At 45.0% G+C, this 24,427-nt stretch overlaps 1 pseudogene; it reads left to right on the top strand.

Annotated features, from left to right (window-relative positions):
* The first annotated feature begins 5,320 nt into the window (after positions 1-5,320).
* Positions 5,321-24,427, top strand: part of LOC149453161 (uncharacterized) — a 37,418-nt pseudogene continuing 18,311 nt past the window's right edge.

Below are 24,427 nucleotides of genomic sequence, written 5' to 3'. Positions count from 1 at the left end.
TACCAATGGCGGTAAAGATACTGAGATTTAAACATTTTTTTTATACTATTAATGGCGGCGATCAGCGACTTATGACGGCAATCAGTGACTTATGGCGGCGATCAGCGACTTATGGCAGGACTGCGGCAGTCATTCTGACACTGGGGGGGAACTGACTTGGGGTCACTGACATCCCCAGTGACGCCAATACAGTGATCAGTGCAAAAAAAAAACCACTGACACTCTACTAATGGCACTGGGGAGGAAGGGGTTAACTTTTTTATTTACTGAAAAGGTTAACTGTGTGAGGGGAGTGTTTACTAGGGGGCGGGGGTGTGTACTGCACGGGGGACACGCTGATCGGGAGAGATAAACTCTTCTCTCCATCTCAGCATGTCAGGAGCTGACAGGGAACTGACAGAAAGCAGAGCTACTGCAGCCCTGCTCTCTGTCAGTGATTGCCGCTAATCGGCGGGACACAGCCGGTAACGACCGGCTGTGACCCGGCGACTAAAATCCGCGGCCGTGATCAGCGGGACAGGTAGGGCGGTGGCGCACCTCATGCGCGCCCCCTACTTGTTTTGCAAACACACGTTTTAAAACGTGGTTTTGCCCAGCCGTGCCGCCCTGCCGCCGTATTTCTACAGTGGCTGGGCGGCATGTGGTTAAATGCCCCCTCTATACAGAGTTGCAATATGTAGGTGGGGCTTTGTGTGGGCATGGCTTGAGTGTGGGCACATTGGGGCCCCATGAGTTGTCAGTCCACCCCTGAGCCAACCCAAAACTTTATTGGGTAAAATCTGAGGAATCCCTGGTAGGTATTACCCATCGTAGTTCTTCAACAGACTAGGTAATCAGCCACATGATCAGACAAGGAGTAACTGTCTCTTGCAGTTTTTTTTTCTAACAGGTGCAAAATTAGACTCACTAATGTAAAACAGGGTCAGATTGGCAAAGAGCATGTATGCAGAGCAATACAAAACAGATTATGCACGAACATGGACTCTTCACAGCAATATCTCTTCTCAATCATGGTAACGTGCAAGCAGAGCATAGTCGCTATAAGATTCTAAGAAACAGAGAGTCTTGATGAAAATTACTACTTCAGTAAAACAGTGCAGAACACAAACAGCCACTTTTGCATAAACATCCCTTTCAGCGAAAATCCTGGGTAGCTCGGGTAATACAAACAAACAGTTGGAGGGATACACAGCCCAAGGACAAAGGGAAACCCCACTGGAGCTAAAGTACTCTGGTAGAAATTGCGGAAGGTAGCTCCACAGTAGCTGAGTCTTCCAGAGAAGCCTTTAGGTTCTGGCCTGAAAGTGTGCACTCAGGTTCTGATAGTGTAGGGCCTGTCACCTGATTGCAAGTCACTTGCCCAGCTCCCTTTGCGTTATCAGGTGTGTACTTTCTGAGATGCTGAGGGAGGGAAGCAGAGAAACTATCTTCCCTTGGTGTCTTCAGAAACCCTGGGAGTTGTGGGAAATGAAGTTAAAGGGGCGTGCACCTGAGCATGGTGAGTGATGGGCACTCCACTATAGTTCCATAATTTGTCTCCATTGTAGACAGTGTTCCTCTTCAGTTTCTGGTTCCCTTTTACTAGCTACCACTTGTTCTGTTCATGATTGTTACAGTAACAGTGATAAACGTATTCAAATATCAGCCAGTTGGTGAGGAACTATTTCAAATTTGCTACGTGGATGGCCCTATCGATCCCACACACTAATGGGAGTCATTTTTACTGATTTCACCACTCTCTATTGTGAGTAAAAAAAAAAGCAGACGATGGGACCAGCAAGAAAAGGGAGTGATGCTCTAACCAATGGGAATGTAAACAACGCTTAGAGGCAGACAAGCTGTTGTAGCAGCATGGGGGAGGGGCAAAGAAAATGTCATGAATGTAAGTGATCACATGCTCCACATCCATCTTGGTTGTAGAGCAGGGCTTTTCTTCCTCATGTCAAAGTTGCCTCCTGATGAATGGTGATCCAATTACTTTTGGGGGAATATTATGACTGGTTGAAGCAGAAGCAGGGAGATCATAATACTGCAGCTTTCTCTCCAGCAAAAAGAACAATGAGCATCACATTACTGAGATCACCATGTCTCACTTCAGATCTTGTGAGAATATCAATAACAGCAAGCAGTGCCTCTCACCCCACAGATATACAACTAAGAGGCTGTAGGACAGAGGCCTAGGCACCCTTACATACTGGGAAGCTATCTTCTATTTTAAAGAAGAAATTCAAGACTAATATTAATTTTGTCATATTACTGCCAAGGCACAATTAAAATTTTAAGATTTTCCCAAAAGGTTAGAACATCTTCAATTTTAAGGTTTAGGGCCACTTTGATTTATCCCAGCAGGAAAGGAGTTAATGATCCTTGTTAATTAATAGAGAACTTTTGGAGAATCACTTACTTAACAAGAAAAATGGAGAGAAAACATTTGAAATACAATCCCAGAGGTGCTGACATTTATCTTTTATAACTGGGCCACAGAGGTTATGTGATGATGCTGCTAGTGCAGATATTCTGAACATGCTGAGAAGGGCAAAGCTTTGCAGTACCAACATTCAAGAACAATGAATTCACTTTTACTCTGTAGCACCATAATCTGGAACATCAATGGTGTGATTTCATAAGGTTTTCAGTTAAAGAGTGTTAATCTTTTTTAACATAAAGCATGTTTAAAAAAAAAGAATGAAGCTCAAATTACGCATCAGGTTTTCTATTTCCAGCTCACATTCGAAAATTAAACCATTGGGTGACACTGTTTTTACTGTAGGCCTTCAAGGGGAACCTGTCAGGATATACATAAAGGCACTGGCACTGCTGCTGTGATTTTGCAGGTACAAGCTTACCTACTTAGTGAGCAAACAAGCATGCAGCCAGTGAAGTATCATACATTCCACATAGTATAGTGATCTCTGTATAATACAGTATATCAGCGTAGCACTACCCGCTCAGGGGTCGCTGAGTAATTTTTAGGTTCCCTGTCTTACCTGACCCAGCTCTGGAAGCCCAACCCCTGCGGACACCACCTTAAAGTTCCAGTCAGACCAACCCTCTGGCCGCAACCACAAAATAGACTCACAGACAGTTTAGAGTGAACTGATATCTTGATTGTATTGAGATCAAATGTAAGCACAGTAAAACAACAGAAATGTTTGTGCATAAAATAATAACTACTACTCATAGTAATTTCAAGTACAAGTCAAACCCAGCAAAATCTCAATTAGTTATGGATGTTCTGCAATGCAGAATTTAGCCAGTAACTTCAGTTCTGAGATGTCTTTCCCCAGTGAGCTAGAAAAACTACACCAAACAGAGCAGCTATCTCACTTTGGGCTCTCAGAGGCAGGTGACAGGGTTCAATTCTGAGGCAAAGAATTCTGAGGCTTAATTGAATAGGTCAATGTCCCTTTAACCTGCAGTATGAGATATTCTGCATGCTTGATGGGGCCCGAGTTGGTGCACTTTAAGAATTCAAATCTCTCTGAAAGCAAAGGTAGAAGTTCCTTAAAAAGGGGTTAATAAAAAGGAAAGGAGCTTCCCCTTTAAATGGTAGGTGGCTTGGATGGTACCCCTATAACGCACACAGGGTAAAATGCAGATTTAGGCAAGGATAAACAAATATGAGCAGCAGCCCTTTCTGTAAGGATTAACTCATCTTAAGACCCCAGTGGCAAACTGCAGCAAGGCAGGAGCTCTTTGGTGAATGTGGGACCAACTGCGATGAAAGCAGTAATATGGCTTAGCTTGCGGAGGGAAAGGCACAGCAGTGGGCTCCTTTGATTGGATTATGCTGAAGGTGTAGTAACCAGTGGGCCAAGTGAACTAGACCTCATGTGTGACTTGTGAACAGAGTCAGTTAAACTAGGCAGAAAGCAGCAGACTTGAGCAATGTCATTGGCAACTTGAATGGCTTGAGAATGGAATTCTCTCACCTGATCTGGGGCATCGGTCAGGTAGTTGTTGGTCTCTGCAGATTGAGGCCCCCAGTATTCCTGCGGTTCCTCCTTCAGAGATCACTTCGGACAGCAGCACTCTGGACCACAGGCTCGCAGGACAGCTCACCAGGCTCATCAGCGACCAACAACTCCTTCTTCTCCTCCCTTCACTCTCTTTGCGGCCTGCCCCAGTCTAGCATCCTACACGGCCTTCTCCTCCTCACCTGTTCTCCCACTGTCAGGGACTGCGGGTCTCGCAGCGGCGCACAGGTCTGCACATACACAGATTGCCTAGGTGCACTAATGTGCAGGCACTAGGACCTGGGCGTCGGTGTCGGTAATTGCACCAATGACTGTGCAGGGTGCACTATTTAAACTGGCCAGACGGTGACTAGGTTGCCGCAAGGTCTAGTTCCTGTACCCGTGTTCTGAAGTGTGTTCCTGTTGCCGATCCTGCTTGTCCTGATTTGTGTTGACCTTCTCCTGCTCTGACCCCCGGTTCGTCCCTGACTACTCTCCTGCCTGTTGTATATTACTATTGGACCTCCCGTTGCTGAACCTTGGCTCGTGACCCGGCTGCTCTCTGTCTACTGTTTGGTACCTACCTGCCTCCACCGTTACCGACCTGGCTAGTCTGACTACGCTCACTCCTGACTGTCATCCATCCATCCCGCTCGGGACCTGGACCTTTTGACTGTCATCCATCCATCCCACTCAGGACCTGGACTTGTCAGCCTCTTCACAGCACGCTCACCCCCCGGCACGTACCCTCGGCGGGACCCCTCTACCACAGTTGGGTGCACTCAGGGGTCGCGACTTGGTTTCAGTCTTGCACCAAGTCCATCCCCACCATCAGGGGCTCTGGTGAAAAGGCAGACTGGGGCTTAGACTTCGCGTCCTGGGGAATCCTGTTCTGTGGGTCACTAGAGATCCCGCCGGGCGGTGCCTGACAGTACCTTGCGGCCATGACTGAGCCTGGAAGGGGAACTTCCCCTCTGGATGACATACGTCAACATTTGGTAACCCTCACAGAGAGGGTTAGGGCCCTGCAGGAGGGTTATACAGAATTGGGTGACCACATACAGACTTTAGCCACACCTACCAGAAAGTCTGGGGACCCCTCTGGGGGAGTACAAGTTTCGATACCTGCACCGGAACCCCGTGTCCCCACACCGGAATGTTTTAACGGGGATCGAGGTAAATTCAGGAGTTTCCGTAATTCCTGTCAGTTATACTTCGACCTCCAGCCTCAAACGTTTTTGTCAGAAACCGTGAGGGTCGGGTTCATTATTTCCTTATTACAGGATGAACCACAAAACTGGGCCCACCGACTACTAGAGACCCGAGACCCACAGTTAGAAACGGTAACGTTATTTTTTAAAGCGATGGCGCTTTTGTACGATGACCCACAACAGGCCGCAACGGCCGAGATGTCCCTACATACACTGAGGCAAGGTCACCGAGCAGTGGAGGACTACGCAGCCGAATTCAGGCGTTGGGGTAGTGACACCCAATGGAATGAGGCGGCCCTGCATCACCAGTTCCACATGGGTTTAGCTGAAACATTGAAGGAAGAGTTGGCCCGAGTGGACATACCCGATACTCTTGAGGGCCTGATAACCTTATCCATTCAGATTGACCGCCGGTTGCGGGAGCGCAGGCAGGAAAGGTCCAACCAAGATCAGAGACCAACCTGGATATCACCTCATGCTGCAGCCCAGCCTAAGTCACTATGGGTCAACCGGAATCAGGAGATTGCAGATACATCGGGATTCGGGTTATCGGGAAGTATTCGGCCTCCACTTACGCTTGAGGAACGTCAGAGGCGTCAGGTAAACCGTCTGTGCCTCTATTGTGGGGAAGCCGGCCATATAGTGCGTACCTGTCCAGCCAAGATGGGTAAGTGCTCTGCTGTGTTTTCTACGGTTACTTGTAAAAATAGAAGCAGTATCAGTTATTTAGCAGTGCCTATTTCACTTCAGCTGCCGGGGAGAACTGTGGTAACCACGGCAATTGTAGATTCTGGAGCATGTAGCTGCTTTATAGATCTGGACTTTGCAGCTCAGCAGCAGATCCCCTTACAGACAAGAGAGGTGGGGTTAAATATATTTTTAGCTGATGGATCCCGTATTAGGTCAGGGGTGGTGGACCGTGAAACCCCACCTATTTGCACTACAGTGGCAAACCATCACCAGGAGTTCCTCCGCCTGGATGCCATTGCATCCCCTCTGTTCCCGGTTATCCTGGGACTCCCTTGGTTACAAGCCCACGACCCACAGATTGATTGGAAGGCGGGATCAATTAGTTTCCAGTCACCCTAGTGCCAGCAGCATTGCCTCCCTAGAACACCCTCGGTGCCGCAGGCCTTGCTATGTCTGGATGTAGATGCAGGACTGGCCCAAATCATTCCTTCAGCCTACCACAGCTACTTGGACGTGTTTAGTAAGCGGGGGGCAGATGTCCTGCCCCCGCACCGCCCATATGACTGCCCGATTGATCTTCTCCCAGGTTCGGAAATACCATTTGGGCGGATATTCCCTTTGTCCGAACGGGAGTTAGGGGCTCTAAAGGAATATATAGACGAGAGCCTCCGCAAGGGGTTTATTCGGCCCTCCACATCACCAGCTGGAGCTGGCATTTTCTTCGTGGAGAAGAAAGATAAATCCTTACGACCCTGTGTAGATTACAGAGACTTGAATAAAGTGACTGTCAAAAATCGTTACCCGCTACCTCTGGTCCCTGAACTTTTTCAAAGATTGAAGTCATCTTCCGTCTTTACTAAGCTGGATTTGAGGGGTGCATACAATCTAGTCCGTATCAGAGAGGGGGACGAATGGAAAACAGCATTCCATACCAGGTTCGGGCATTTTGAATATTTTGTCATGCCATTTGGCCTTTGTAATGCGCCCGCCACCTTCCAGCACTTCATAAACGACGTGTTCAGGGACTATCTGGACATCTTCGTTGTCGTCTACCTGGACGACATCCTGATCTTTTCCCCGTCATTGGAGGTCCATAGAGGTCACGTGAGGTGCGTGTTGGAGCGGCTCCGCCAACAGGGCCTATACACCAAGGCAGACAAGTGCTGTTTTGAACAGCATAGTATCTCTTTTTTGGGTCTGACCATCTCCACCACGAGAATAGCCATGGATCCTCAAAAGGTCTCGGCTATTTTGGATTGGCCAGTACCTACTGACAAGAAGGCGGTCCAACGCTTCATTGGCTTCGCAAACTTCTATACAAAGTTTATCAAGAACTTTTCTGGCCTGGTTTCCCCAATCACCCAGTTGACCAGACAGGGGGTCCGTTTTCAGTGGACGCCGGAAGCGCAGGAAGCCTTCACATCCTTAAAGACGTTTTTCACTGAAGCCCCTATTCTGAGCCATCCTGACCCACCATTACCCTATATCCTAGAGGTAGATGCGTCTGAGAACGCGGTTGGGGCAATTCTGTCACAGAGGAAGGGCATTAAGGAGCTCATGCACCGGTGGCCTTTTTCTCTAGGAAACTGACTTCTGCAGAATGGAATTACGATATCGGGGATCAGGAGCTTCTGGCGATTAAGGTAGCACTAGAGGAATGGAGGTATTTACTAGAGGGGGCCTTACACCCAATATTAATATTTACAGACCACAAGAATCTAGAATATTTGAGGACAGCCAAGTGCCTAAGACCACGTCAGGCCAGGTGGGCACTCTTCTTTTTACGATTTGTCTTTCACATCACCTATAGGCCAGGGTCAAAAAATACTAAGCCCGATGCACTCTTCCGCATGTTCGGGGACCCTGACAAGACTCCCAAACCTGACACCATTCTGTCCTCGGGAAATTTTCTGGCCCTACAATCCGAGCTCCACTCTAGACTGCAGACCGCATCCGTAGGTATGCCAGGTCCACCCGGTATCCCCTTATTGAATAGGGAGGGGCTTCTTTGGAAAGAAAATCAGATTGTGGTTCCCGAGGAAGCCCATACTATGATACTTGGATATTGCCATGACCACCCGTTAGCAGGGCATTTTGGGGTACGCAAGACCCAGGAACTGTTGCAGCGTACATTTTGGTGGCCCAATATGGCCAAGGATTGCGAGTCATATGTTAAGACTTGCACCATTTGCCAAAGGAATAAGCCTACTAGGAGCAAGGCCTGGGGCCTATTACGCCCATTACCAATTCCTGACAGACCATGGAGTATGATCTCCATCGATTTTATTGTGGAACTTCAACCCTCTCAGGACCATACGGCGATCTTTGTGATCGTGGACCGTTTGTCCAAAATGGCCCATTTTGTACCCTTAAAAGACACACCTACAGCCTCTGAAACAGCACAGGTTTTTATCAGGGAGGTAGTGAGACTCCATGGGATTCCTAAGGATATCGTGTCAGACAGGGGGGTTCAGTTCACATCTAGATTTTGGAAGGCTCTATGTGAAACGCTCGGAATTAAGCTGTCGTTCTCCTCTGCATCGACGGAGAAGAGGAGTTTGAGGTAGAGGCAATCCTAGGTTGAAGGAAGAGGAGAGGCCAAACTCAGTTCTTGGTCAAATGGAAGGGGTGGGGGGCTGAGGAGAATTCATGGGAGCCAGCCCAAAATGTTCACGCCCCAAGACTCGTTCGGGAATTCTTTCAGAAGCAGCCGTCTAGGAGGGGTCGGTTGGGCATCCGGAGGCTGCCCGTAGGGGGGGGGCCATGTCAGGGACTGCGGGTCTCGCAGCGGCGCACAGGTCTGCACATACACAGATTGCCTAGGTGCACTAATGTGCAGGCACTAGGACCTGGGCGTCGGCGTCGGTAATTGCACCAATGACTGTGCAGGGTGCACTATTTAAACTGGCCAGACGGTGACTAGGTTGCCGCAAGGTCTAGTTCCTGTACCCGTGTTCTGAAGTGTGTTCCTGTTGCCGATCCTGCTTGTCCTGATTTGTGTTGACCTTCTCCTGCTCTGACCCTCGGCTCGTCCCTGACTACTCTCCTGCCTGTTGTATATTACTATTGGACCTCCCATTGCTGAACCTTGGCTCATGACCCGGCTGCTCTCTGTCTACTGTTTGGTACCTACCTGCCTCCACCGTTACCGACCTGGCTAGTCTGACTACGCTCACTCCTGACTGTCATCCATCCATCCCGCTCGGGACCTGGACCTTTTGACTGTCATCCATCCATCCCGCTCGGGACGTGGACTTGTCAGCCTCTTCACAGCAGGCTCACCCCCCCGGCACGTACCCTCGGCGGGACCCCTCTACCACAGTTGGGTGCACTCAGGGGTCGCGACCTGGTTTCAGTCTCGCACCAAGTCCATCCCCACCATCAGAGGCTCTGGTGAAAAGGCAGACTGGGGCTTAGACTCCGCGCCCTGGGGAATCCTGTTCTGTGGGTCACTAGAGATCCCGCCGGGCGGTGCCTGACACCCACTCTCACCCCTCACTTCCTGTCCCGGGTTTCCAGACTTCAATATTTATTTGCCTCCGCCCACATGCCAGATCCTCTGGGAAATGTAGTTTGTTAGCCCGCTGTCAAACAGCAGAGTCCCACGAATCCCACAAAGCTTTGCAACATGGTTGGTAGAAGTGGGCTGCAGGACACTGTTATCTTGTGACCAATTAACATCCTGCAAGCAGTATCATGGCAGAGTGTTACAAAAGTAAGTTAAAAAGGAAGATCCAATTGCTGTGGAGTAATTGTGTATAGCTGAAAACAAAGGAAGGTAACTATAATGAGCAAAATATCACCATAATGCAGAGACAGATTCTATAGAAACACTGATCTACCAGAGCTAAAGTAACTAACCAGCATTAGCAGGTTCAGAAACACATGTTTTTAATAAGGTGAGGGTACAGCACGTGGACAGTCTTGTTAATGAACTAATGACAGCTCTGTATCCTCCACTGGGGCTGAGTGCACTACATACAGTGCACTCATATCTGAAATGAGCTTCAGTCCAGTAACTGGTGTGGCAGGACCACCGTAATTCTGGCCAACAGCTGGTCTTATAGCTAATACCCACAAATGAGTGCCTATTGTTTAGCCTCTATTTACATATACTGCAGAGGAATATGGATATATAATCTGATAATGTGGAAAAAAATGCCATACTAATGATTGGCATACCAGTACTGCCCCTTGAGTAGAGATGAATAAATAATGGATTTGTTCCTCTCTGCTTTACCTTGTGTAAATGCACATTCCCATTATTCTGATTCTCCTGCAGCTTTCTTTGTGTAGCACAACCCCTGCAGGAGCCACTTAATAATGCTTAACAATAAAGTGTAGCGCAACAGACTAATATCTCATATAAATATAAATATTAAGCAATAATTAAAGTCCCATAAAAAAGTCTCCTATAACACCACTGGGCAATGTGTATAAGATAAATCTTCTCTCTTCTCAGTGCCAACCGTGCCAACACCATTAGGTGAAAAACCTGCTCACCTCAATTTATGACCTCATCAATAGGTAATTATGCGCTCAACTGTCAGGGTCCTCCACAGCAGAAGTTCTGGGAGATCTGGCAGTTCTGCTGGTACTCTACATGGCCGCAGAGGTACACATCAGCCTCAGTGTGGTGCCAGACGGCCTTTATAAGGAGGCTCATAACTTCCTCTGGTTGCTGGATGATCTCTAGCTCCCCGTGCCCTGTTCCTGGTTCCTGTTTCCTGTGATTCTGACTTTTGATTTCCTGTTACTGACTCGGCTTGCTCCTGAAACTGTCTACTCTGATTTACCCGATCTGACCTCGGCTTGGCTTACGGATACTCTCTCTCTCTCGCTCCTCTGTGAATGACCTTGGCTTTCCCATCTGACTACGTCCACTCTAATTCCCACCTGGTACCTGACCTTGGCTTGTACCGACTATCCAGTAAACATCCAAATCCCAGAAGGGCTTGCATACCACGCACAGGCGCCTCCTGTCTGCAGACCTATCTCCGTGCACCAGCTGTGCTTCTGAGTGGACCACCAACCAGCACTCCTACAGGCGACCTGTGCAACTTTGGGCCTGACTCCCACTGTCCCACTCTCAGGGGAGTCCGGAACGTAGCCGCAAGGGAAGCCCTCTCTCCATTGGCCTCCATCACCAGGTACGTGATATTAACATGTGGACTGACTTGACTTACACCCTCTGTTTTCATCTTCCAGCTCCTCTCTGGCACTGCCACAGTATACACTCCTCCAGCCAACGCTTTCATATAATATGTATTAAGGAAAACAGAAAAGTGGAAGCAGTGCTCTCTATTTAGAAAACAATTTATTAGCGCCCAGATTAAAAACACTTACAAAATGTAAGAAACATGCCAGCATATAATGTATCATTTTGTTACATGGCTCACAACCCCGTTCTCCCAGATGGTCATCAGTTCAAAATGTCTAGGGTTCAGCTCCTTTCACTTATACACATTATGCCCTACATGGCAGGTCACACAGCAGCAAGAGCCAGGTGAGGCAGCCTGCCTCCAGCCTGGCTAGTGCAATCCACTCCTAGGAAAGACGAAGAACCCATGTGCTCCCAGAACATAAATACCACTCCCAGCAGAGACGTAGAGAAGATCAGCATCACCGCTTTGCTGAACTGGCATTCACAGTAGTCCCACAGTAGTAGCCAACAATCTGTTTCTGGAGAAGAACAGCAGTCCGCCATGTTCAGTTCTGAATCCTGCACCAAGAGAGCAGCAGCAAAGACTCTCCAGCCACACATCCTCACTAGGTGAGGTGAGAAAATCCTATTGAGGATGTGTGGCTGGAGAGTGGAAAGAGTGCAATATGCATGTGCGGCTTTTCAAACAGGAAATTTCTCTTGTGAGTCGGTGTGGACACCGAAGATTTCCGTGTCCTCAAAATAAGCTGGGAGGTGGTGGTTGATAAGTGGTTTCTGGCTTTTTTAAAGTTCAATCCCATCCAGCCACAGTCCTCTTAAGGGACACAAGCAATTTATGACCTCACTTAACAGTTTGGTCATATTTACCAAGTGAAAGCACAACTGGTGAAGGTGCACGTATGGTTGTTATGATAACACATCAGAGGTGGATCAAGGACTAATTGATTTGTCCACAATACTTTGAAGGAGTGTATGGTCACGGATTAAATATGGACACTATGTTTTAATTTTAATAATTTTTCGGAAGAGGTATACAAATTGTGGAAGATACTTATAAATCTTGGAGATTACATAAATTGTTTTTATATATGTTATTTTTGTCTTTGCTGTTCTGATACCAACAGTCAATCTGAACTTTAAATTAGAGAGGTTGGCCATTATAAGTAAAGTTGTTCCTGGGAAGCTGTAGTTGGATGCTAGATTTTAAAGCAATAATTATTGCAGCTAAATAAAATTGCGCCACAAGATAAAAGCGTTTATTTCCACTCATTAATTTGTGTAAATGTATTTATTTATGATAAGTACTCAGTCTTTTACATCCTCGCTTGCCAATGCGATGGAATTGAAGTCTCAGGTGAAAGGTTGTGCTGCTTTGGCTCACCAGTTTCTGAAACTGTCCTTCATATTAGTATCTGGCACCAATGCTAACAGTCAGGTGCCTTAGGTCTTCCCAGGCTATACATCAGCAGTGCAGTCCGGGCTGTAGCTATGACAGCTTATAACATCTTTTCTTTCATCTGTAGACAAGGATAATAACTCCTTATACTCTTGGGACAGATTGTAAAAGACGATAGCAAGGAGCTGTGAAGCAGGTAGACCAGAGGTGTGGAAAATTGAAAGAAAGGGGGGTGTTCGCAAACTATTTGCGTTAGCCTTCTGCTAACTGACGACACAGCTGTAAAACACTTTTTAAAGGCCTTATAGCCCACATCAATTTCTTACAAAGTGTGTCATAAGATAAATACACTGATTGCAATCCAAAAACAAATTCTATTTACATTATCTTTCTTTCTGTCTGTCTATCTGTCTGTCTGTCTGTCTGTCTATCTATCTATCTATCTATCTATCTATCTATCTATCTATCTATCTATTTATCTTTGAAAAGACAAATAGACAGACATAATTTTTTTTAAGAAATTGCTTTTTGTTTGATTTTGTAAAGATAATATGGATTGAGAAGGCAGCATTCATGTCTTTAATGGCAATGTCAATATAATTTCTATTTCTTAATTAATATAATTAAAAAAACAAACATCAAACAGTCGTCATCAACAACATACAGTATGCATGATGAAACAAAGACAAAATCTAAGTGCTTTATGGAATCTCTATCCATGATACGGTCACTGAAAATGTTTCCTAAAGTGATTCTAAAGTCTCAAGGTTTTTTACCTTCATGCGTTCTATGCATGAAGGTAAAAAACCTTCTGTGTGTAGCAGCGCCCCTAACACTTACCTGAGCCCCCCTGTTCCAGCAATGTTCACAAGAGCCTCAGTTCTCCAATTAGGTTGTGTGACAGTGCTAGGTGCCACGGTGTGAGTATAAAATAAAGGTTCACAGAATTTTCACTGATGCAAAATGCGGAGATTGGAATATTTGAGCAGATAAAATTGTTTTTTTTGGCTTTCTTCAGGTTTTAAAATCCCAGATCAGGATTTTGAGCTTGAAGGCTTCAAGTGACAAAGCCTTCAATCATGTGTCCATGTCTTATTAGAGACCAGTAGTTTGTGTGAATGTGCAAGTGTACATGCTCATAATAAGCAAAGCCTGACCATAGCTCAGGGGTCCTGTCAGGAAAGTGCTATGCGCTCCAGCCAGAAACAGTTGTGCTTCCATTAAGAGAGGTGATACCCTTGAGAGACTACATTCCATGTTGGAAGGATTTGTAGCAGGACTGAGAAAGTTGGGACAGCTGAGCGAGTCTGGGAGGCAGAAAGAGTTCAGGCGATTACATGAGTCCAAGGGATGGAGAGTCTGTAAGTCTCAGGGGAGTGAGAGAGCCCAAGGTGCCAGGAGATCCACTATCAAGAGGCCAGGCATGGGCCTGTGCAATGAGGTGCTGTAACTAAAGGCTGAGCAAGTCAGGAGAGCCAGAGAACTGGGCCTGAAGGATCCGGGCAAGAGTAGTGGTGCTGCTTAAGAGTAAGCCAGGTGGCTTAGTATATTTCATTACCTGGTTTTGCTTACAGTGCTTTTTGAAGCTGAAACCGCTGTGTTGGAAATACTGACTTAAGAGAGCCCTTAGTTACAGTTTGGACTGGCATGACTCACTGAAAACCCTCACCACCACTGCACTAAACATCCCCCATATTAAAAGTGGTGTTCAGATGCGGGTGGCAGATGGTGGAATCATCTAGGTTTTTGCTCCAATGGTGTGATTGTGTCAGGAACAGGTTATTCTCCATGCAGAGGTGGTGTACCTGTGAGAGGAAAAGTTCTGATGTGAACTGTGTAGCAAGCCAGTGTGCAAGGCTGTGGAGGATGTCTTTTTTTTAGATAGCCAGTTCAGAGAAACTTCCTGTGTGAGAATGCCAGGGATTTGGGCAGGGGGCACCTGGCTGCAGTAACCATAGCAGAAAAAGTAGTGAAAGATGTTGTCTCTGTCAACAAGAGTCTAAGGGTGCCCCGGTATGGAGAGAAAACCAGCATAAAAAATTTGGATGATACAAGGAGTCCAGTGTTTTGTCCACATTATGGCGAGTGGGGCATGTTGTTGCTCACTGTCTTTTGTCCTTGGGTGCAGTGCAGGAGGCTGACCAGCATCAACAGTGGAAAGAGGTTATCAGTAGCAATGCCAGTGAAGTCAGTCCTGTGGAACTATAGAGACTGCCTGCTAAGGATCATGACAAGTTGTGTCCTCAATAGAGGGACCAAGCAGTCTGGAAGAGCCAGAGAGTTCTGTCCAAGAAAGAGGAATATCCCATAAAAACAGAGGAAGATGTGCCATTGAGGAGTTGCCAAGTATTGTTGGTGTGACATCATTCTGCAAGAGGTATGACTGTATTCTTGGGTCTGTTGTTACCCCTGGCATCAGGAAACCTGTATGGCCTGCAGGGGGCATTGGAGAGCGCAGAAAGGCTGAAACTCTGTCCCTTGGCCACATGGGGGAATTGGCCTGTGAAAGTGCAGCTGAGAAAAGACAACTCTCTGAAATGAAGATTATAACACCAACCCCATGAAAGAGTAAGACTGTTGCCATTGTGCAAAGGACTGGCTATGGGACTGACGTGGGAGTGAGTTTGGCAGGGAGCTCCACTATGGACATGGACTTGCTGCACTGTAGTACCCTGGGAAGTGGTGAGGCATAGGTTAACATTCAACCTGCCGCAAGGCAAAGGACCAGTAAGGGCAAGGGTTCACTATGAGATAATCCAGCAGGGTACTGGGAAAGATGTACTAGAGGTAGCCAAGAAGGTATAAGTGCTATCTTCCCTAATGACAGCATCAGGTGCTACAGAGATGACCCTGGAAACCTCCAATGAGTCCCCAGCGATAGAGCTCAAAATTTCCCATGACAGCTGTGGAGCCACCCTAGTGGACAAGAGTGTCTTGCTAAAGACAAAGGGTGATGTGATAAACAGGTTACAGGCTCCAGTGGATAAGAGGCAAACACAACCTGTTAAAACCAACAACACTGCTGTTATTCTGGGAATGCAGATGATGATGATGATGTTGATTAAGGTATCACTGTCACGTACCTGATGGGAGACTGAATTGACGAGGTCGGCCTCACTTGTGTCACTAGCCCAGACCCCACTGAAGTTGGAACAGAGGGAGTCTAGGGACCAGGGGGACAAGAGCGCCAGAGGTTTGCTTGCGGATCTTGCAGATGATGACCTTGGTAGGCAGGATATCCTCTGATTTGGGTACGGTAGCGATAGACCAGGCAGGTACAGTGGATTTCCAGATGCACAGCAGAGCCAGGTTTGTAGCCAGGACACAGGACTGAAGCGGAGTCATAGGATAGCCAGGGTCATAACAGTCGGGCAGCGCGGTACAGGATCAGGAGGAAAAGCCAATGTCAGAATCAGAGCCGAAGTCAGGAACCGGGTGCAGGAGAGTACTGAGTGGGGTCAGGAACAAGCTGGGTCAGCAACAAGGAAACGAACAGGAGAAAGCAGGACATGGGGGGGAGCTGAAGACCAGTCAGCACTGAATCTGAGCAGAGGTGCACCTTAAATAGCCCGTCTTGCGCCAATCTTCACCGTGCGTGTGCACGTGTGCGTGCATGTGCGCGATCATGCATTCCTGCAAGCCTGCGCACAACCGGCAATTCTTCTGCGGGATCTCTTTCGCGGATGCGCGTTCCCGATCGTGATTCTTCTTGCAGGAACTCTCTTACAATCACTGTTGATGTGAGTAATCATGTTGGTGATGAAATTGGGATGCCTCCTATTGGCACCAGAGGCAGAGCCACAGATTTGTCCCTGAAAATCTCACATGGACTACATGTGTTGGACCTGGAGGATGCCCAGGACAGCTTTGGAACTGCTGTGGTGTAACAGAGTGAGCTTGAACCATACAATGACAGTGTATGGGTGCAGTCCAATAACACTATGTGTAAACCTATTAATAAGGTGGTAATTAAGCCTGCTAAAGATGAAGGTGCAACCCTCTTTCTCTTAGCACCCATTTTGTCTTTACTACCCCATTTTCTCAGTACCCATTGCACCTACAGCTACCTTTCTCTTAGCAACTACTGTGCCTGCACCCCTCCCTTCTCTCAATACCGTCTACGCCAGAGGTATTGAATTAAAATTCAAGGAGGTCCGGTCACTAAAATTTTCTTCTGGCCGAGGTCTGAATCTCATGTTTATGCTATGACTGAGTGTAGTCACTGTATGTCTATAAAAAGAGAGAAATGTACAATTTCCACCCGACTCCCCAGCCAGCCCGACTATCCCATATTTATGGGCTAGTCCACCACTCTACCAGTGTCTCCAAACCTGGGATTAGTTAGACTCCCACAAACATGCAAATTAAGTCTCCACCTCTTCCACCTACTGGCTTCTGGAAGGTTCCCATCTTCCTCCAGAACCAGGTGAACGGCAATAGAGTCCCAACCTGTTAAATCTAGTTATTCTAGTAGCACACTAGAGGGTGCTACACATGCCTGCATCCCTCTTCTTTAATCACCAATCACACCTGCACCTACACATCTACAGTGTCTGCACTCTCTCTTCCACCACTGCAACGTACCCCATCTCTCACCACTACACATGTGCATGCTTCCCCCCACTCTAACCAATGCATCTCTCATTACTGTGCATGTCCACACCTACACCCCATATCTGCATGCCACTATACAGCTTTGCCAAATTCTCGACCAACACCTACATGCATACTGCTCCTTCTGTTCCCACTGTTAAACCTACACACTGCTCCCCTGCTCTCACCATCAGGCCAGTACCCTCAGCACCTCCCAGCAACATCTGATCCACATAATCCACCCTCACACAGCTCCTATCACTAAAAACTGAATCCCTCCTGTTTACCTACCACACTTTTACACCTCTGCTCTCAACACTGTGCATGAATTCTTTGGCAACTGCAGCCTTGCATCTTCTCTCTATGCTGCAACCTTCTACACTGCATCTCTACAACCTCCCCCATTCTTGCTCTCATTAGCACCCTCTCTCCACTGCTTAAATGAGCTCTCTTTTCACCAGTGCATGTACCATTTTTGGTGAGTTGTGTAGCACTGGCAGCCCATTCATTTTGAACGTGCTGCCTTAATGCAGCACATATTGGCATAACATGCATCAAAATTTGTATACATATATATTACCCTGACATTTCATATTCCTGTGTATCTTGTGCCATGTACAGTAGTTGTATTACAAGGCACTTATTAAAGAAAAAATAAAATGGATATATAATGTTTTTTCTAAATACATACACAAAAGTTGTGCCTTTCATTTTTATTTAAACTGAATGATTCATTTTACAAGGTAAGGGTTCACATATGATTTATACTTTATACTGTATTAATTTTTATACTTTAAGAATTACTTGGCTGAACTAACATAATTTACCAAGACATTGTAACTAAGCCTCATATCAAACTAAAGTAAAGATCTTATCGGATACCTGAAGCACAGAGAAAATACATTTCAAAGAAGTACAGTTCTGCGGGAAACAAAATGAAATATCCAAATTTAAAAAGAAAACATTTCAAGGAAGTGCTATAGTGTTAACAGTATAAAAAAGGTAAACATAACGTATTATTGTGTTATAGCAAAAATAAATAAATCAGATGAAAACCCATCTCTTCAGGGAAGCCTACCCCACCCTCACCTAACAACCGATCTCCTCCACTCCTCCTACCACTCCATCCCCCACAGCCACTTCCTCCTGTACCACTATCCCCTCCCTCCTAGATTGTAAGCTCGAAAAAGCAGGGCCCTCGAACCCCTCGTGTATTGTATTGTACTGTATTGTCTCATGTTCTGTCCCCCTTGCTAATGTACAGCGCTGAGCAAACCCTTTGGCGCTATATAAACACTGTATAATAATATAATAATAATAGTAATATTATCAAAACCAAGATGCAAGGTGTATAAAACAAATCAAACATACAGTTGTGTTCAAAATAATAGCAGTGTGTTGAAAAAAGTGAATAAAGTTCAAAATCCTTCTAATAGCTTTTATTTCCATACACACAAATGCATTGGGAACACTACACATTCTATTCCAAATCAAGACATGAAGAAAAATATATCAAATTTGTGTTCCTCTAAAAAAAATTGAAGAAAAGTGGATATTAGACTGTTCAAAAAAATAGCAGTGTTTGTATTCTTCTTTACAAACTCAAACATTCACTATATAAACTGAAAAATGTTTGAAGATTTTGCTTTCCTTTGAATCACTTGATTAATATTTAGTTGTATAAGCACTGTTTCTGAGAACTGCTGTACATCTGTGTTGCATGGAGTCAACCAACTTCTGGCACCTGTGAACAGGTATTCTAGCCCAGGATGATTGGACTACATTCCACAGTTCTTCTCTATTTCTTGGTTCTGCCTCAGAAACTGCATTTTTGATGTCACCCCACAAGTTTTCTATTGGATTAAGATCCGGGGATTGGTCTGGCCACTCCATAACGTCAGTCTTGTTGGTCTGGAACCAAGATGTTGCACGTTTACTGGTGTGTTTGGGGTCGTTGTCTTGTTGGAACACCCATTTCAAGGGCATTTCCTCTTCAGCATAAGGCAGCATGACCTCTTCAAGTATTCTGATGTATTCAAACTGATCCATGATCCCTGGTATGCGATAAATAGGCCCAACACCGTAGTATGAGAAACATCCCCATATCATGATGCTTGTGCAACCATGCTTCAATGTCTTCACAGTGTACTGTGGCTTGAATTCAGTGTTTCGTGGTCGTCTGACAAACTGTCTCCGGCCACTAGACCCAAAAAGAACAATCTTACTTTCATCAGTCCACAAAATGTCGCGCCATTTCTCTTTAGGCCAGTCAATGTGCTCTTTGGCAAATTGTAACCTTTTCAGCACATCTTTTTTTTCAACAGTGGGACTTTGCGGGGGCTTCTTGCAGATAGCTTGGCTTCACATAGGCGTTTTCTAATTGTAACAGTACTCACAGGTAAGTTTAGACCTTCTTTGATCTTCCTGAAGCTGATTGTTGGCTGAGTCCTTGCCATTTTGGCTATTCTTCTATCCATTTGAACGGTAGTTCTTCGCTTTCTTCCACGTCTTTAAGGTTTTGGTTGCCATTTTAAAGCATTTGCGATCATTTCAGCTGAGCAGCCTATCATTTTCTGCACTTCATTATATGTTTTCCCCTCTCCAATCAACTTTTTAATCAAGGTACGCTGTTCTCCTGAACAATGTCTGGAACGACCCATTTTCCTCAGAATTTCAGAGAGAAATGCACTGTAACCAGCATGTGCAACATTTGCTGCCTTCCATCCTTAAATAAGGGCAATAATTGCCACCTGATTTTCAAAGAATGAATGACCTCACTAATAGAACTCCACACTGCTATTATTTTGAACATGCCCCTTTCTATTAGTGATTCAATTACACAGAATCAGCAGCATGCATGTCATGACTGTTGGGTCTGTTGGATTTCTATTACTCTACTACACCTACTAGTAAATTATTTGCCATGTAGAAATATAATTTCTACCAAAAACAGTGATTGATCAGGTTAGTGATGTCTGACTGCTATTATTTTGAACACAACTGTATGTGTAAAGTGTATAAAAGAAATCAGGGATGATAAAGTCTAATGTTGAAATACAAGAATTGGGATTCCATCTAACTTGAGGATTCAACATACAGGGGTATCAAAACTATATGGTGAGCTATTTTTCAAACCAAAGGTGTTTGGTACTGAACGGTTATAAATTTGTGCTTTTTGTGGTGGATCTGTTTGGTATGTTATTGAATTCTTTTAAACACTTTACATTTTGGGTTTTAATTTCGTGATGATTTGTTTTGGTCATGTAATGCACAATTTGTTTCTGTTTACACATGTAACACTATAGTACAGTGGTCTCCAAACTGTGGCCTGGGGTCCAGATGCGACCCTTTGCTTGCCTTTAACCAGCCCTTGGGGCACTATTCCTCCCACTGACATTAACAATGGGGCATAATTCCTGCCACTGACACCAACAGTGGGGCACTATCCCCCCCACTGACACCAAAGATGGCGCACAATTCTTCCCACTGACGCCAATGATGGGACACTATTCCTCCCACTGGCACAAATGATGGGACGCTATTCCTCCCACTGAAACCAATATTGGGACACTATTATGCCCACTGACACCAATGATGGGGCACTATTGCTCTCATGGACACCAACATCAGAACATTTTCTACTATCACTTGCCCCAGTTTGGCCCTTCTAAAGGATATTAAATTGACCCTTTGTTTAGAGAGTTTGGAGACCCCTGCTATAGTATTTAACTGTAAAGGATTTCTATTTACATTTGTAGCTGTTTTAAGGTAGTTATGAAATTCCCTTAAGGGTGCAGCTGTTATATTGAGATACAGAAATAACTACATTTGATGCTTATTGCCTGTCCTGGGTGGAATAGTTGATAGAAAAATTGGGTCATTCCAAGTATTTTAACACTCTTAATTTGACTAAAGGGTATTTGCAGATCACCTTAACAGACAGGAAAGGAAAAGACAGATTTTGATATGCCTACTTTAGGCCAGAAGGTCTGGGAGGCGAATAAGACATAGTAGACCTAGCAATAGGATCTAATAAATCATCATTTCATTCAGATTAAAGGCTATGTTCACCTTTGGAAGATGTTACATGTTGCACCTGTATTTAGAATAGAACATGTTCCAGCTCTTGCCTCCTCTCCCTCCCTGTGACAATGGATCTTCTCCCCATACCCACTGTCACAATTTAAAAACAATGTACGTAGCTGTGTAGGTCTCTGCCCACATGACCTTGTCATTCATTCACAGAGATCAGTGAATGAAAGAACTACAAATACTGTTGACCACCTCGGCCAATGGATTGTAATTCTCAATGAACTATGAGCTTGCAGTTCGTTGACTTTTCCTGCAGTTCTGTAACTGCCTGGCTGTACAGGAGGTATGGGCAAACAGTGTACTTAGAGGAGCCTGGCCTGTTTACAGGCTCCAGTGTAATAATACATGTACAATTTTTTTTACTTGCAAAAAGATGTGCATTCATTATTTTGTTACAAAATGTGAACATATTCTTAAATATTATGCTGGTCTTCAGATTGTAAAACCTCGTCATATGGAAAATATATGGGATATGTGCACAGGATACTTGGCATTAAAAGGGTGTTCCCGCTGGAAAATCAGAAAATAAAAGAGCATAACTATACCACATCCCTCAGACCCTTTGATTGGATTTAAATTAGATCTTTAATACTTCTACAGGGTGAAGAAGAGTTGTTGTGTTGGCAGCTCTGGACTCTCGTGGTACCAAAAAAAAGGAATACTAAGTGTTATTTGTGAGAACCAGTGACTATGAAGTATCAGATTGGGCTTACTCTACAAGTAATTTGCTTTGCAATATCTTTTCAGTAAATATTTCCTGCACCTTATTTTTTTCCTTGAAATGATAATCAAAAATCTTTAGGGAATGTCTTAACTTGAAATAAAAGAAGTCCTGCTTCCTTAAAGAACCAACTGTAGTTTAAATTGTATTCCTATCTGGGGTTAACAGTGAGTGATATATACATTTTTTAAGGTCAGAATTACAACAATGGATGCTGTGAATGGTGTGTGTTTTAAAAAAAAACATTGTGGGGGCAACTATATGTGTTTAAAGGGCTAACTGCCTAGTTAATTCTGACCCTGTAACAATTATGCTCAATCTACTGGGACTTAAGATCTTTATCCTGTGAGCTGGAACATCTCTGCTCAGATTGAAGCTGAGAAACTCCTCACACAACCTACAGAGGGTCCAGACAGTTTTAGATTTAGTCAGTAAAGTCAGGTTAAGAGGACAAGAATGAAACAATAAAAGAGTGACCCAGCCAGTGTAAAAAACACAGGTTAGAACCTTTCTAGGGATTGTAGGATATTACCAGATGTTTATGACCTTTGCTACTATAGCATCTCTACTTTCTGTTTTCACCAAAGGGTGCTTGAGGTGATTGTAGCCGTATTAGTACATTTGCGACAGAAACAATTGAGTACAATCAACTCTGCTTATGGAGAAGGACTTTGCAGACGCACCAGCGAGAGATTAAGGAATAACCTCATTCACAAACTGTATGGAAAAATGGTAACTATCAGGATACAAAAGCAGTCTTTGTTTGAAACCCTAACATCAATGGACCCTACCAACATTAACCATATCAAGAATGAATTGGAAACTTTACAAAGACAAACACAAAAACTTGACATGAATGGGAAGCAAAAAAAACTTCAGAAGCTACACCAAGAGCATACCTTTTGGATACAACCTAAACATAAAAGCAACCCAACATCTATACCTCCTACTATCAGTGACCTGGAATCTAATCCGGAACAAGATCAACAACATACAGCAACTAGAAAAGCTACAATTTCTGGGAAAATTGTATGAAGTGTTCTTGCCTCCACCAGTAGTCTACAACTGGAGTGGGCAGAGTAACTGGGTGGAGTGGCTTGCCACTCTGCTGCCTGCTCACACACCTGGGTTCCTATGGCAACTCACTCTACAGCAAGGGCAGAGAAGAGCGGTTAAAAAAAAACTGCTCCAACTCTTGCTCACTTCAAACGGTTGTAGTTTAAAAATTATAAATCCTATACTGAAGAGCTTTATATTGTGAGAATCACAAGACCCAGACCTACATTTTGATGCATAGTATGTCTCTGAAATATTAAAAATGTAGGCACAGTCGCAGTTTAGAAATTGCCCTTCAAATTTGAGGTGGCAAGAGTGGAGTTTCAATGAATGTCAATGGGTGGCGTGAGTTGCAAACAAATGGTCATATTGTAAAAACTATCAGGACTATGGCTTACCCGTGGACATTTTTAGTGGCAGCAGGGATAGCTGAACGTTTTGATATAAGATTTGTGTATGTGGGCTTGAAAATGAGGGAGTGATGGCAGTTTAGAAATCATGTCCTGATTTTTCAGCTCACACTCTAGCTTTTGTAAGCTCCCATTCTAGTTTTGAACATTCCGCCATTCATTCCTATGGGACCAATTTCACCACAAAAACGCCGATATTTTGTGAACCATTCGGCAAAACGTTCCACAGGTCCTTCAGTCAAGAATTTCTCTTGTAAACAGATGCCTAAAAAAACCAAACATATATACTCACTGCTATGCTGTCACATCTGAGTGATACTGCGGCTTTCTTACATCAGCTCTAAGACCAAGTTTATTGCTCAGTGCTTGGTCTTCTCAGAGCAGAGAGCAGTGACTGTTAGTCACTGCTCTCCACTCTGCCTCCCCACTGCTCACTGGAGCACCAGGCTGCAGAGAGGTGGGTACAGCTGGGTTCGGCTTTCAGTCACACCCTGAGAGCTGGAGGCAGCTGTCAATCCGGTAACTGGGTGGATCCCAACAATATAGTTGGGATCCTTCTAAGAGCTTGGCACAGCTCTGTGATGTCAGCTGAAAGTGTGCTTTAGACAGCTGTCGACTGATTCTGGTTCACAGGAGTGCAAAAGAAAGTGCACCCCTGTTACCCAGAGGGGAAGTATGACCAAAAACAGTTATCTGGGATATGGCGCTAGGTCAGTGCGCTCTTGTTTTATTCCTTCACTAGGTGAGTGTACCTGGGTCCCACTGGTTTCCTTCAGTTTTGTGCTGATGGCACTGCTGAACGTCTTCCAGTGTCAAAGGGAAATAAGCATGATGTGTCCTTCTGCTGCATTAAGTTTCCTTGGCCTACCACTGTGCCTATGGTCCTCAACGTTGCCTGTTTCTTTGTGCTTCTTCAAAAGAGCTTGAACAGCACATCTTGTAACCCTAGTCTGCTTTGAAATCTTTGCCTGGGAGAGACCTTGACCATGCAGTATAACTACATTGTGTCTTAATGCTGTGCTCAGTCTTGCTATGGTGTATCACTTTTGACATGAAACTGTCTTCCACAACCTCACTTTAGTCTTGCTGTTCCTCACTCAGTTTTAAGCCTCCTACACAGCTGTTTCTGTATTCAGTT

This window comes from Staurois parvus, unplaced genomic scaffold (genome assembly GCF_062004578.1).
Source record: "Staurois parvus isolate SC_StPar_1 unplaced genomic scaffold, SC_StPar_1.0 ptg000450l, whole genome shotgun sequence".
In the NCBI taxonomy this organism is placed as follows: Eukaryota; Metazoa; Chordata; class Amphibia; order Anura; family Ranidae; genus Staurois; species Staurois parvus.
This window is presented reverse-complemented; position numbering and strand designations above follow the sequence as displayed.